Source organism: Hyla sarda, chromosome 6 (assembly GCF_029499605.1).
Source record: "Hyla sarda isolate aHylSar1 chromosome 6, aHylSar1.hap1, whole genome shotgun sequence".
NCBI classification, from domain to species: domain Eukaryota; kingdom Metazoa; phylum Chordata; class Amphibia; order Anura; family Hylidae; genus Hyla; species Hyla sarda.
Genome location: NC_079194.1, coordinates 158,948,681 through 158,964,712, shown reverse-complemented (window position 1 = coordinate 158,964,712; position 16,032 = coordinate 158,948,681). Strand labels below are relative to the sequence as shown.

The following is a 16,032-nucleotide window of genomic DNA, read 5'->3' as shown; positions in this document are numbered from 1 at the left end:
GAGTGCTGGGACCGCTTAGAAATGCATTGCCGTCTATGAGACAAGTCTATACTTTCTGTTGATGCTGGAATCGAGATTTCCACAACAGAAACATCTGCTGTCTGCTGAATTCATGAGCACAGTGCTCTCTGCTGACATCATGAGCACAGTGCTCTCTGCTGACATTTCTGTCCATTTTAGGAACTGCCAGCGTAAAAAGGAAATCCCCATAGCAAACATATGCTGTTCTGGACAGTTCCTAAAATGGACAGAGATGTCAGCAGAGAGCACTGTGCTCATGATGTCAGCAGACAGCTCTGTGTTTCAAAAAGAAAAGAATTTCCACTGTAGTATTCAGCAGCTAATAAGTACAGGAAGGATTAAGATTTTTTAATAGAAGTAATTTACAAATCTGTTTAACTTTCTGGCACCAGTTGATTTAAATTAAAAAAAAAAAAAAAAAGGTTTTCACCGGAGTATTAAGCCTAGGATGTCGAATTGTCCCACATTAAAAAGGAGCTGTAAAATACTGGTGACAGATAGTAAGCTGAAGTGTGACTAATATATGATTTACTCAAAATATTTTATTTACCACTTTATGGGGTGCTCCGGTGGAAAACTATTTTCTTTTTAATTTTTTTTCAAATTAACTGGTACCAGAAAGTTAAACAGGTTGGTTAATTACTTCTATTAAAAAATCTTAATCCTTCCTTATTCCATCAGCTACTGTATGCTCCAGAGAATGTTGTGCGCTCTGCTGACACCTCTGTCTGTGCCAGGAACTGTCCGCAGTGGGAGAGGTTTGCTATGGGGATTTGCTCCTACTTTGGACAGTTCCTGACATGAACAGAGGTGTCAGCAGTTAGCACTGTGGTCAGACATAAAAGAAAATGTCACGTCTGGGCAGGGAAGGAGTGCAGCCCTGTTCTCACCCACTCCCTCTGACCCTGCCTACTTGCCTATCCACCCTAAACAGCGGATCGACAACCATGGTGACAGTCCCTTCCTAAGTAAGTGATGGAAGTCACCGTCAACAAAACAAACTACAAAAACAGACAAAGGTCGGGATACAGTAAGAAAGCACACACTAATAAATGTAATACTAACATAGTTCATAACATAGTAACATAGTTCATAAGGTTGAAAAAAGACCAGAGTCTACCAAGTTCAACCTATATCCCTAATCAGTCCCTACTGAGTTGATCCAGAGGAAGGAAAAAAACCCTCATACTAGAGGTAAAAATTCCTTCCCGACTCCAAATACGGCAAACAGAATAAATCCCTGGATCAAAGTTCTGTTCCTATAAATCTAGTATACATAACCAGCAATGTTATTACTCTCAAAAAATGCATCCAGACCCCTTTTGAACTCTTTTACAGAGTTTATCATGACCACCTTCTCTGGCAGAGAGTCCCATAGTCTCACTGCTCTTACAGTAAAGAACCCCCATCTGTGCTGGTGTAGAAACCTTCTTTCCTCTAAACGTAGAGGATGCCCCCTTGTTATAGATACAGTCCTGGGTATAAATAGATCATGGGAGAGATCTCTGTACTGTCCCCTGATATATTTATACATAGTTATTAGGTCACCCCTAAGCCTTCCTTTTTCTAAACTAAATAACCACAATTCTGATAATCTTTCTGGGTACTGTAGTCCTCCCATTCCCTGTATTACTCTGGTTGCCCGTCTTTGAACCCTCTCCAGCTCCAGTTCTTACAGTACTCCCCTTTTAAGAGGGACCACTAGACCTTTAACAACCTGGGAGTACAGGGTTACCGACTTGGATACAGATGGACCATCAATATCTTCATATACATACTCATCCTCTAGATCACACCACTCATTAGTGTCCTCACAAACATCCTCCAAATTCTCACTACTTGTTTCTGACACCAAATGCATTTGAGCCCTCTCAACACATTTATTACCCATGCCATCGCAACACACAGATTCAACCAGGGACTGCTGCAAAACTGGCTTATTAGCAGACCTAGATGGCAAATCAGAACGGGCTGTAGAAACATTAATGCCACCCTAACAAATACCACTTGGACGAGGACGCTTGACACAAGACCTGATGAAGTGTGTGTCTTCGCCACAATAGAAACACAATCCGTTGATTTAACTGAATCTCCTGCGCTGCTCCAGGGTACGGATAGGCCCTATCTGCATGGTTTCATCCTTAGGCACAGGTTGATGAAGAGAGACAGTAGAGGAGTAAAGCAGGAAAGGAGAGGTAGAAGAAGAACACTCCCATTTGGGTTCTCGCAGACATCTATCCAAACGCAAGGCTAACGTCATTGCTTGGTCAAGGGTGTCAGGTGAGGGATAAGTCACTAGCATGCCCTTTAAGGTGTCAGATAACCCCCAGTCTGAACTAGCAAACCAAAGCTGGTTTGTTCCACTTGGAGGCCACACACCACTTTCTGAATTTAGCACAGTATTCCTCCACTGGTCTGTGTCCCTGTTTAAGTGAGTGCAGCTGAGACTCAGCATATGCAGCTCTGTCCGGTTCTGCATACAAAAGTCCCAAACTAGCAAAAAGTTATTCCACAGAGGAAAACTCAAGGGCATCTGGATCAAGGGAAAATACCCATTCCTGAGGACCCCCTTGCAGAAGCGACATAATAATTCCTACCTTCTGGACCTTTATGCCAGAAGAATAAGGTCTCAGACAAAAGTATAACTTGCAACTTTCACAGAAAGTTTTGAACATTTTCTGGTTACCCAAAAAACGTTCTGGGAGACTAACTTGTGGCACCACGGGAGCTGAGACAGGAACTGATGACACCTGGGTACAGACAGACTCTAGCTCCTGGATTCTGGCTAGCAAACCCTGAATTAACTGCTCCTGATCTTGCAACCTCTTAGTCAAGGTCTGGACTAATCCTGAATGAGACTGAGAAGACTGAAATTGCTGTCTTTCAGCTAAATCCTGGACCAGCTGAGTCAAGCCCTGAATTTGCTCCACCAAAGCAGACATAGCTTCCAATATGTAGGAGCAAGGCAAATGCAGGTATGTGGGCCTGCATAAATGTCACGTCTGGGCAGGGAAGGAGTGCAGCCCTGTTCTCATCCACTCCCTCTGACCCTGCCTATTTGCCTATTCGCCCTAAACAGTCGACAACCAGTCGACAACCACTGTGACGGTCCCTTCCTAAGTAAGTGATGGAAGTCACCGTCAACAAAACAAACCACAAAAACAGATGCAGGTCGGGATACAGTCAGGAGGCACACAAATTAACAAAAATACTACTAAACAAACATACACAATGGCACTCATTTACTAAGAGAGGAGTGTCGGTTTGTGTTTAATTTTTGCTTTTCTGACCTTTTTTCAATTGGTATTTACTAATCTGTCGCACTTTTCCCGATCTTTTTAGTCACAGGGTTAATACTGTCGCACTTTAATATCTGGTGAATGCATAAATCTGGCGCAATGAAAAATTTTTAAATAAAAAACGGGAAAATGAAAAAAAAAATAATTTGTGAAAATATATATGTATACAAATGTATAACTATATATATATATATATATATATATATATATATATATATAGAGAGAGAGAGAGAGAGAGAGAGAGAGAGAGATAGATAGATACTGACTATTAATAAATGTAATAAAACAGTCTCTCGCTATATATGTACAGCCATATAGCTAGATGTATTAAAATGAGTATATATATATATATATATATATATATATATATATATAATATATATATATATATATATTAATTCACCATTATTACTGAAACAATAGGAAAAAAACTGTGTTGAAAAGACTAAAACGTTGTTTAAAAATTCAATTGTGCAAAAAAAAAAATTACAAGTAAAAATCGCTTGAAAAAGACAACACAGGAAAAGAAGCAAACAGCCAGAGAATTTACTCCGCTTTCTGAAACTTTATACATGCTTTAAAGTATAGGGTTTTCTTCCCAGAAAATTCACATGAATTTCAGAGTGGTTTTCAGACAAGTGATTTTTTCTGTCGCACATTCTGTTGCATGGTCTGTGCGACAGAATTTAGGCGCAAAACCTGACAAAAAGAGTCGAAATCCTGTTAGTAAATGAGGGCCAATATGTCAAAGTCCACTAGCCAAGTCAGTACCAGGAAAGGTCAAAGTTGCCAAGTCGCAAAAACAGGAGAGAGGTCAGAATGCCAAGCCAAGAAGTCAAAATACCAGATGATCAGGAACACAGATATAAACGCTGGCTACTAGAGAAACTCTTTCGGAGTCAAGCGCTGAAAGCACATTGCTGGTTTAAATAGGCAGCACACAGGTGAACTAACAAGGTCAGCTGACCAGCCAAGAGCTAGGTGTAGCCACAGCAACCAGATAAACAAACACTCTCAGGGATGTTTATCCCTCCGGGTTCTTACAGAACAACTCAACTTCCTCTGTAATATACAACAGCTGATGAGTACTGGAAGGATTAAGATTTTTTAATAGAAGTAATTTACAAATCTGTTCAAATTTCTGGAGTATCTCCATATGAAGAAGGTATCCCTATCCACAGGGGATAAACCAATGTCACTTCCATTTTCATAAAAATCTCTTGGAATTAAGATTTTTGGGGATTAGTTTAGGATGAATCGTATACAGGAGTGGTAAAGCATACACTGCTTACCTCAGACCAACTGTGAGTGATCGTCTAATGCTAAACAACAATGCTGTATGCATCGCCACTTACACTCACTATATTCACTGAGCCTTGCACCCTGCACAATAAATGTGAAAGGGGTTTCCTAGTTTTTAAACACTGATTTCAGGGGGTCTGACCCTTGGGACCCTCTCCTGCAATCTCGAGATTCTTTTTTTCCCGCATAATTTTCCAGCACCCACCTTTCCAGATGTACTACTCTCGGAAGTGAGAGGCTACTCAGTCAATCACTGCTGCAGCTGTGCCCTGCCATGACTACTGAGACCAGTTCATTGGTGACTGAGTGCTAAGCCGTTTTGGAGATCGCAAGGGGTCCCAGTAAACTATTACAATTAATAATAATTCATTAATTTACATAATACCAATGTATTCCACAGTGCCGTAGAGAGCTTGTCATCACTCAAATCTCTCACTTTCCCTGTTAGGGCCCACAATCTAAATTTCAACATCAGTATGTCTTGGAGTGATGTGAAAAATCCAAGTAAACACAAGCAGAACATACAAACTCCTTGCAAATATTGGCCTTGGTGGGATTTATATCTAAGACTTCACTATTACAGGTTAAAATATGACTCTTATCAGAAACCAGCAGTTTTTTCTCCATGTTCATATTTTGCAATTAAAACATGCCTGGATTTTCAGGTGATTTTTCAGAATCAGCTGCCATGTGTGTTCACTGGAAATCGTACTACTTATATTAGCTGTATATCAAATTTTTACCAGTTTTCCTTTCTGTAGCCAATTGTCTGAGCAGAAACAGTTTAGCTGTGGAGCTAGCATTGGGATGAAATATAACACTTACCGTACATACTCGAGTATAAGCCAAGTTTTTCAGCACAATTTTTCGTGCTTAAAAAGCCCCCCTCGGCTTATACTCGAGTGAACTCTCCGCCTGTCAATCCCTTCTCAGTGGCTCAGTGGTCTTCAACCTGTAGACCTCCAGATCTTGCAAAACTACAACTCCCGGCATGCTGGGAGTTGTAGTTTTGAAACATCTGGAGGTCTGCAGGTTGCAGACCACTGCGGCCTTCGTCATCATCCAGACCTCCCTTTAGTTTTCTACTCACCTCCCCTCGGGGGGAAGGAAGGGTGAGCTGGTCCGGGCCATCTATGCTACAGGGACCGTCTGGTGGGGAGGGTTAGTCGTTCCGGGCTGTCCATCTTCACCGGGAGGCCCTCTTCTCCGCTCCAGGCCCGGCCCCGAACTAGCGACGTTGCCTTGACGACGACGCACAGGGACGTCCCTGCACATGGACGGGAGTTGTAGTTTTGCAACATCTGGAGGTCCGCAGGTTGAAGACCACTGATTGAAGGGATTGACAGGCGATGATGATGAAGGGGGGGTTGATGATGATGAGGGGGATGATGACGGGGGTTTGGATGATGACAGGGTGATGATGACGGGGGTCTGGATGATGACAGGGTGATGATGACGGGAATGTTAATGACGGGGGTCTGGATGATGACAGGGGGGATGATGACAGGGGGAATGATGTATTTCCCACCCTAGGCTTATAGTCGAGTCAATACTTTTTCCTGGGTTTTGGGGTGAAATTAGGGGCATCGGCTGATATTCGGGTCAGCTTATACTCGAGTATATACAGTAGTCTTTTTTATGTCTTTCTATAGTTTCTCTCTTCTTTTTCTTTCTATAGACATGATTTGATCCCTCAGCGAGTGGACCATTTTGCTCATCAAGACAGATTTTAGCAGGTAATTGAGAGTGGATGGTGTGAGATGCATGGGGGAGGAGTATAAGTGGTTCAGAAGAAGCATTTTATGAGAAACAAATATATTATGAAGTGTTTTATATTCTGTTGTACTATTGACTTATGCAAAATGTGTTGAAAGTTCAGTCAATTTTAGCTGATTCGAGTCCCATATCTGGATAGTGAAAATTCCACACTGTATTATAATTTGAATTTTCAAGACACTGTTAGGACCCTTTTACGGCCATCAGACTGCCATACTAACTATAAAATAGAGTAAAAAACTGTTCTTCATACAGACCCACACTGCCAGTGTTAGACACTTTATGTTAACACAAATATAAATTGTCTTACCTTGCATTTTCTTATTATATGATCCTGTGATCTGCATAGTTCAGACTTTGTTGGATTTGCTAGATATAAGGCTGTATTCTATATAATTAACTGGATGGATAATCCTCTTGACCTCAAGAGAAACAGGAATTTGTTTTAATCAGAATGACTCAAGTGTTGGATTATGGCATTTCTCTTCAATTGTCAGATTGCTAAGGGGGAAGTATCAAATTAATTGTCATCCACACAACAGACATAGCAGATGATTATTTGGAACAAAAAACATAAAGGTTAATAAGATTACCGAGGACACATTGGAACTACCCGATACCTGTAAAATGGTACAAAAGAGTACTTTGTTACAGCGAAATTACAGAAGAAGATTAATAGGAGCTTTGGAAAGAATTGTGTCTACTCACGCAGCTGGTTGGAGACTTGATAAATTCTGCCAAAGAAATACAGCTTATTTTATTTTTTTTTTTTTTCTTCCTTCTGTGCCTTTTCTAATTATTCACCACCATTGTATAGCCAGTAGTCATCCAAATGTGAATTTATTTTCTATTCCTGTACCTTATCACGTTACTAACTTACAATATAAATATAAGTAAAGTATTTCTTTTTTTCAGTTATTAAAACAGAGAGGGTTGGTTCACATCACATTCGACTATCCTGTTGAAATGTCAGCTATGAGTAATTAAAGAGGTTATCTAATTTATTTCAAAATCCGCTCCCTATCTGTCTCCAGGTTGGGTGTGGTTTGGCAGCTTAGTTTCATTGAAGTGAATGGAGCCAAGTTGTAAAACCACACCCAACCTGGAGACAGACGGGGAGCATTTTTAAAAGAAATTAGCTCTTTTTTCTATTCTTGGACAACCCCTTTAAGGGTCACTAAGACCTGAAATGCATAGGCTTGTATGCTCTGTTTACTGGAATATTTCTTCAATAAAAATGTTTTACTTTTACTGCAATGTACTGCCTTTGTGGTGCTGAACACTCCTTTTTTGGAATTCTGTTGAATTATCAGTTTTGTTTTTGATTTTTGTTTTCTCAAATAGATCAGTTATCAGATCAATAGTTATATTTATTTGATGAATTTCTAACAGGATTCCTTGTTTTACAGGACAGACAAGCTATTTTGTCCTGTTAGGGTAAGGTCTCATGTGTGGTGTGTTGCTACGTATTTTCAGCTACTGATTTTGCTACCCATTGACTTTAATTGGTAGTGAAATACGCATTAGCAAATACACAGAAAATATGCAGCAAAATACAGCACATGTGACCCTACCCTAAGGTTGCGTTCACACATGCAGATTCGATTGAAAACTTGCAGTACGTTTCCCGATGTGAGTTTGAATTGGGGCAGGCTCTCCACAGCAGATTTTCAGCAGCGGAATTTCCACTGTGAGAAATCAACCGAAGTCCCTATTTAAATTCTGCTGAAATCAAATCCACTGGTTTGAACTTACTCTTAAAGGGGTACTCCACCCCTAGACATCTTATCCCCTATCCAAAGGATAGGGGATAAGATGTCAGATCGCCGAGGTCCCGCTGCTGGGGGGCCCCGGGATCCCCGCTGCGGCACTGCGCTATCATTACAGCACAGAGCGAGTTCGCTTTGCACGTAATGGCGCGCAATACAGGGGCCGGAGCATCGTTACGTCACAGCTCTGTGCAGTAATGATAGCGGGGTGCCGCAGCGGGGATCCCGGGGCTCCCCAGCAGCGGGACCGCGGTGATCTGACATCTTATCCCCTATCCTTTGGATAGGGGATAAGATGTCTAGGGGCGGTATACCCCTTTAAGGTGCATTTACACATACTGTATAAGCTGAGGATCTGCTGCAGATTTTATGATGTGTTCAACTACTTATTTGTATTAATTTAACAGCATGAAATCTGCAGTAGATCCTCAGCAACAAATCTGCAGTGAATACGGCATGTGTGAATGTACCATTAAAAAAACAATATTTTATTGAAATCTTTTCATTAGGGTAGGGTCACACATAACGGGTCCGCAGAGTATTTCATGCTTCAAATCCGCCGGCGACCCAACCCATTTTGTGCCTCAAGCTGTTGCCACCCACTTCCTGCACCTCACCTGCCCCTGGCCTGCTCGCAGCGGCAATCCACCGCTATGAGCAGCCACACAGAAGACCTGCATGTTGCAGAGTCCACTCTCACATCGCAGAGCAGCCGTGATGTCTGAGTGTACTGCGCATGTGCATGTCAGAGTGGACTCGGTGACTCGCAGGCCCTCTGTGTGGCTTCTCATAGCGGCGCATCGCCATGGCGATCAGGCCAGGGGCAGGCAGGCGGGAGAAAGGGGGTGGCAACAGCTAGAGGCACAAAATGGGTCAGGTCACTAGCAGATCCGCAGCGTGAAATATGCTGTGAATCCGTTACAGGTGACCCTACCCTTACAATGTGAATCTAGATCATTCCTGTGGCACCACCCTGTTTGATGTCCATTTTTTTCCTCCTAAAATCTGCAGATGACTGTAGGATCTCTAAACAAGGCTAAACAGTAGAAATGGGTACAAACTGATACAATGTATCCATCAAAAAATGGACAGTTTATCTTAAAAAGCTTCCTATTGTTTCCAGTTAAGAAAAATACTAGTTTTCTATTCTAATGTGGCTGAAGTGCAGCCATAGACAGTCATGTCCACCCTTCCTTTCACCTACCTCCATTGACGAATTAAAGACTTGAAGGAGAAGTACAACAATTTTTTATAAGAACCAAGAATTTATCCTGGTGCCGGAGAAGAAGCAAGCAGATAATAGCAGCACTAGAGGCTTTGCCGGTCCCTGGCAATCCAGTCAATAAAGCTCAGGTGCGGCTGATGATGAGCTGATTGATGTAAATACCATACAAGTCCTTGTTCCTGGGGATATTAATCAATTACAGTGAACATCAGACACAAAGCTAAGGATCGGAATCCCAGCAGATTAAACACCTTGCCAAAAGCCATAGTGCATGAATGAGTAAGACGAGAAATCGTTTCAACGTAAAAGGGTCTGGGTAGTACACTTAAAGCGCCCAAGTAAGAAATCAGCATTATTCCAATGAAATTGGGAAATTGTGCTTGCAGGGCTTATCAGAAATGATCCATAATTCCCCTACTGCTCATTATTGTACTTGCTTTTAGCTTAACATTTAACGTGGCTGTGCAGGGTTAGAACATAGGATCTGCTTCATTCCAGTAACAACACTATTTGTGACTACACAGGCTGTCTCTGGTATTTCATTCTCACTTACTACAAGATAGCCCCCTGACGAAGCCCTAGTGCGAAATATATGTTGGGGTACTTAGTTGGTCTGGTTGCAGTTAGCATAGATGGCAGGTATTATTTTGTTTCCTATATCTCATATATTACTTCTTTATGTGGTATATTGTATTTGACTTGCAGGTTTTCTTTATTCACATTCTGGTGTCCAGCAGTCCTGAAGCTCCAGCGTTTGTCTGGCATTCATTTTCACTGTGACCCTTTTATATCATTTGTACTTCCATTGCATTCATCTCCTGTATATAACCATGGTATGTATCCTGCGATCACCACCTTCTCTTCTGTGACTGTAGTCTATGTGCCTTTATCCACTGCTTATGCCGTTATGTTTTTATGTATATTGATTAAAAATGTTTTTGTATTTTTTTGTGATAAGTCTTAGGCTAAGTTTCCACTTGTTTTTTTTTTCCTGTGCTTTTTTTGTGTGAAAAAGACGCCAGAAAAAACGCCAGTGCAATTTCTTGCATCCAAGGTTTTTTCTGTCATGTTTTGCCCCTTGGCATTTTTTTCAAAATTTGTAGGGTCCTAAAAAAAATTTTAAAAAGATGCAGTAGTGATGAAATTTTTTTTTACAAAATTTATATTTTTTATAACAAAAGTTTCGTTTTTAAACAGGGATCAATTTATGTGAATGGGAAGAGCACTAAAAATGTAGCCAATAATAATAAAATTGTAGCGTGTGTGTGTGTTTTTCCCTTTCTTCTCTTTATTTTTTATATTTTTTAGATAGTACTACTACTTCCAGCATGGAACACATTGTCCCATGATGGGAGTAGTAGTTCCTGTACTAATAGACATATCGCCCCAGGAGTCACATCTCTGCACTAAACTCAGGGCCGGCCAGTGATGTGAATAGAAATACACCTGACTCATTCATATTTTCCACCCAGAGTGGGGATTGGCCTCATGGTGGGAGCCAATCCCCGCTCTCAGAGGGAAATATGAATGGTGAGTGGCCGGTCTGAGTACAGAGCAGAGTTGCGAGCGCAGGAGAAAGCCACTCCGCATCTCAGCGATGAAGGATGATCGCTGCAGGTGTCAGAAGTCAGGAGCTGTAGTACCTGTATTAATAGACAGATCACTCGCTGTGATCCTCCTGTATATTGTATAGATGCGGCCAGCCTGCCACTCTTCTATGGTCCTCTGCACTGACAAATATATGTACCTATTCATATTTCCCACAGAGTTGTGATTGGCTGGAACAATCTGGCTTATCACAGCTCTCTGCGGGAAATATGAATTGGTGCATATATATACGGCAGTGCGATCACAACGGGTGTCAGAAGTGACACAGGTGGCGATCTGTCAATTAGTACAGGTATTACTACTCCCATTATGGAACAGTGTGTTCCATGCTGGCAGTTGTAGTACTACTACATAAAAAAAAAATTATAAAGTGAAAAATACACTTTCGCACTACATTTTTATTATTACTCGCTATATTTTTAGTGCCCTGCCTGCCCAAATAAATTGATCCCCATTTAAAAATTAATAAAAATGTCATTATAATAAAGATAAATTTCGTTAAATACAATTTTTTCTATCACTACTGTATCTTTTTTATATATTTTTTAATGGTACCCTATGAAATTTTATGAAAAAAGGTATCTCCGTCACTTTTTTGGATCACTATAGTTCAAAAAAGAATAAAAACCGCCTGCAAAAATGCCAACGTTACAACCCACATCTAGACTTCTATGGGAGAAAAACGCCACGATTTCAGGGGGAAAAACGGCAGAGGCTCAACATGCTGCGACTTTGCAAAACGACTAAGGGGCTGAAAAATGCCAAAAAAAAAAGAGTGAAAAAAAGCCAAAAGGATTAAAGAACACCAAACTGAAAAACGCAAAGTGGAAGAAGAATTTAGCAATTTCTCATTGATTTACAGCTAACATCTGGCTGCAGCGTTTTTTTGACCAAAAAAACACCATGCAGCAAAATTGGTGTTTTTCTTGGCATCTTTCCCATACAAAAACAAGTGGAAACTTAGACTCAGTGTTTTTTTTTTTTTTTTTTTTTTTTGGGTGGGTGGGGGGGGGGAGTTAACCTCTTAAGGACCTAGGGCATATGGGCAAACAGGGCAAATGCGTCCAGGGCATCCAAGGCAAACGCCGAGGGGGGCCATGCAGGCCACCCATGTCGGCGATCGGCGCAAATCACAAGGGAAATCGCCCTTGCGATCTGCGGCGATACCGGGCTGATCGGGTCTCTGGGACAGACAGCCAGGACCATGCTAAAGTATAGGAGCGAGGTGGCAAGCCTGCCACCTCCTCCTATCCCCTCCTAACCGACCAATCGCAGTGGGGGGGCGGTTACTTCCTCCCGCCCTGCCCGGCCCCTGGAAGTCCGGAGAGGACGGGAGGAAGACCGGAGGACACGACGGGGATGAGGGAGTGCTGGGACCCGGTACTTACCTCGTCCATGAAGACCCGGATCCCGGCGATGAAGACGGTGCAGCAGCGACAGGTGATTGGATCTTCAGCCGCGGTCGGGCCCTTTACAGCAATGCACGTCGCCGTAAAGCGACATGCATTGCTATAATGGGACCCTGTATACTACAAATCCCAGCATGCCCATACAGCCCTTGGCGTCTGGGCATGCTGGGAGTTGCAGTTTTGCAACATCTGGAGGTCCACAGTTTGGAGACCACTGTGCCCTTCCAGATGTTGCAAAACTACACATCCTCAGCATGCCCTTACTGTCCAGGCATGCTGGGAGTTGTAGTTCTGTAACATCTGGCCCTTCAGATGTTACAGAACTACAACTCCCAGCATGCCTGGACAGTAAGGGCATACTGGGAGTTGTAGTTTTGCAACATCTGGAAGGGCACAGATTGGGAACCACTGTATTAGTGGTCTGCAAACTGTAGTCCTCCAGGTGTTGCAAAACTACAACTCCAAGCATGCTGGGAGTTGTAGTTCGGCAACATCTGGCTCTAACTTCCAGCATGCCTGAGAATGTTTGGGAGCAGTGGTTTTGCAACAACTGGAGGCACACTGGTTGGGAAACATTGTCTGTTTCCTAACTCAGTGTTTCCCAACCCATGTGCCTCCAGCTGTTGCAAAACTATAACTACCAGCATGCACTGATAGACTGTGCATGCTGGGAGTTGTAGTTTTGCAACAGCTGGAGGTCCCCCCCTGTGAATGTACAGGGTACATTCACATGGGCAGGGGCTTACAGTGAGTATCAGGCTGCAAGTTTGCGATTGTTACGCCGAGCGCTCCGGGTCCCCGCTCCTCCCCGGAGCGCTCGCAACATCCTCGCTACGGCAGCGCCCCGGTCAGATCCACTGACCGGGTGCGCTGCGATACCGCCTCCAGCCGGGATGCGATTCGCGATGCGGGTGGCGCCCGCTCGCGATGCGCACCCCGGCTTCCGTACCTGACTCGCTCTCCCTCGGTCCTGTCCCGGCGCGCGCGGCCCCGCTCCCTAGGGCGCGCGCGCGCCGGGTCTCTGCGATTTAAAGGGCCACTGCGCCACTGATTGGCGCAGTGGTTCCAATTAGTGTCTTCACCTGTGCACTCCCTATGTATACCTCACTTCCCCTGCACTCCCTCGCCGGATCTTGTTGCCCTTGTGCCTAGTGAAAGCGTTCCCTTGTGTGTTCCTTGCCTGTGTTCCAGACCTCCTGCCGTTGCCCCTGACTACGATCCTTGCTGCCTGCCCCGACCTTCTGCTACGTCCGACCTTGCTTTTGTCTACTCCCTTGTACCGCGCCTATCTTCAGCAGTCAGAGAGGTTGAGCCGTTGCTAGTGGATACGACCTGGTTACTACCGCCGCAGCAAGACCATCCCGCTTTGCGGCGGGCTCTGGTGAACACCAGTAGTAACTTAGAACCGGTCCACTAGCACGGTCCACGCCAATCCCTCTCTGGCACAGAGGATCCACCTCCTGCCAGCCGGCATCGTGACAGTAGATCCGGCCATGGATCCCGCTGAAGTACCTCTGCCAGTTGTCGCCGACCTCACCACGGTGGTCGCCCAGCAGTCACAACAGATAGCGCAACAAGGCCACCAGCTGTCTCAACTGACCGTGATGCTACAGCAGCTACTACCACAGCTTCAGCAATCATCTCCTCCGCCAGCTCCTGCACCTCCTCCGCAGCGAGTGGCCGCTTCAGGCCTACGACTATCCTTGCCGGATAAATTTGATGGGGACTCTAAGTTTTGCCGTGGCTTTCTTTCACAATGTTCCCTGCACTTGGAGATGATGTCGGACCAGTTTCCTACTGAAAGGTCTAAGGTGGCTTTCGTAGTCAGCCTTCTGTCTGGAAAAGCTCTGTCATGGGCCACACCGCTCTGGGACCGCAATGACCCCGTCACTGCCTCTGTACACTCCTTCTTCTCGGAAATTCGTAGTGTCTTTGAGGAACCTGCCCGAGCCTCTTCTGCTGAGACTGCCCTGCTGAACCTGGTCCAGGGTAATTCTTCCGTTGGCGAGTACGCCATACAATTCCGTACTCTTGCTTCTGAACTATCCTGGAATAATGAGGCCCTCTGCGCGACCTTTAAAAAAGGCCTATCCAGCAACATTAAAGATGTTCTGGCCACACGAGAAATTCCTGCTAATCTACATGAACTCATTCATCTTGCCACTCGCATTGACATGCGTTTTTCCGAAAGGCGTCAGGAGCTCCGCCAGGATATGGACTCTGTTCGCACGAGGCGTTTTTTCTCCCCGGCTCCTCTCTTCTCTGGTCCTCTGCAATCCGTTCCTGTGCCTCCCGCCGTGGAGGCTATGCAAGTTGACCGGTCTCGCCTGACACCTCAAGAGAGGACACGACGCCGCATGGAGAATCTCTGCCTGTACTGTGCCGGTACCGAACACTTCCTGAAGGATTGTCCTATCCGTCCTCCCCGCCTGGAAAGACGCACGCTGACTCCGCACAAAGGTGAGACAGTCCTTGATGTCAACTCTGCTTCTCCACGTCTTACTGTGCCTGTGCGGATATCTGCATCTACCTTCTCCTTCTCTACTATGGCCTTCTTGGATTCCGGATCTGCAGGAAACTTTATTTTGGCCTCTCTCATCAACAGGTTCAACATCCCGGTAACCAGTCTCGCCAGACCCCTCTACATCAATTGCGTTAACAATGAAAGATTGGACTGTACCATACGTTACCGCACAGAGCCCCTCCTAATGTGCATCGGACCTCATCATGAAAAAATTGAGTTTTTGGTCCTCCCCAATTGCACTTCCGAAATTCTCCTTGGACTACCGTGGCTTCAACGCCATTCCCCAACCCTGGATTGGTCCACAGGGGAGATCAAGAGCTGGGGTACCTCTTGTTTCAAGGACTGCCTTAAACCGGTTCCCAGTACTCCCTGCCGTGACCCTGTGGTTTCCCCTGTAACCGGTCTCCCTAAGGCCTATATGGACTATGCTGACGTATTTTGCAAGAAACAAGCTGAGACTCTACCTCCTCACAGGCCTTATGACTGTCCTATTGACCTCCTCCCGGGCACTACTCCACCCCGGGGCAGAATTTATCCTCTGTCCGCCCCAGAGACTCTTGCTATGTCTGAGTACATCCAGGAAAATTTAAAAAAGGGGTTTATCCGCAAATCCTCCTCTCCTGCCGGAGCTGGATTTTTCTTTGTGTCCAAAAAAGATGGCTCCCTACGTCCTTGCATTGACTACCGCGGACTTAATAAAATCACGGTAAAGAACCGCTACCCTCTACCTCTTATCTCTGAACTCTTTGATCGCCTCCAAGGTGCCCACATTTTACCAAACTGGACTTAAGAGGTGCTTATAATCTCATCCGCATCAGGGAGGGGGACGAATGGAAAACGGCATTTAACACTAGAGATGGACACTTTGAGTATCTGGTCATGCCCTTTGGCCTGTGCAACGCCCCTGCCGTCTTCCAAGACTTTGTTAATGAAATTTTTCGTGATCTCTCATATTCCTGTGTTGTTGTGTATCTGGACGATATTCTGATTTTTTCTGCCAACCTAGAAGAACACCGCCAGCATGTCCGCATGGTTCTTCAGAGACTTCGAGACAATCAACTTTATGCCAAAATGGAGAAATGTCTGTTTGAATGTCAAT

General features: G+C 44.3%; 1 long non-coding RNA gene across 1 annotated transcript in view; it reads left to right on the top strand.

Annotated features, from left to right (window-relative positions):
* The window catches only part of LOC130277644 (uncharacterized), a 92,566-nt gene extending 82,342 nt beyond the window's left edge, over positions 1 to 10,224 (top strand). Inside the window, exons 2-3 of the long non-coding RNA XR_008845502.1 lie at positions 6,301 to 6,358; positions 10,098 to 10,224. This is a non-coding gene — a long non-coding RNA (uncharacterized LOC130277644). The remainder of the gene's footprint in view (positions 1 to 6,300; positions 6,359 to 10,097) is intronic.
* Positions 10,225 to 16,032: the final 5,808 nt, after the last annotated feature.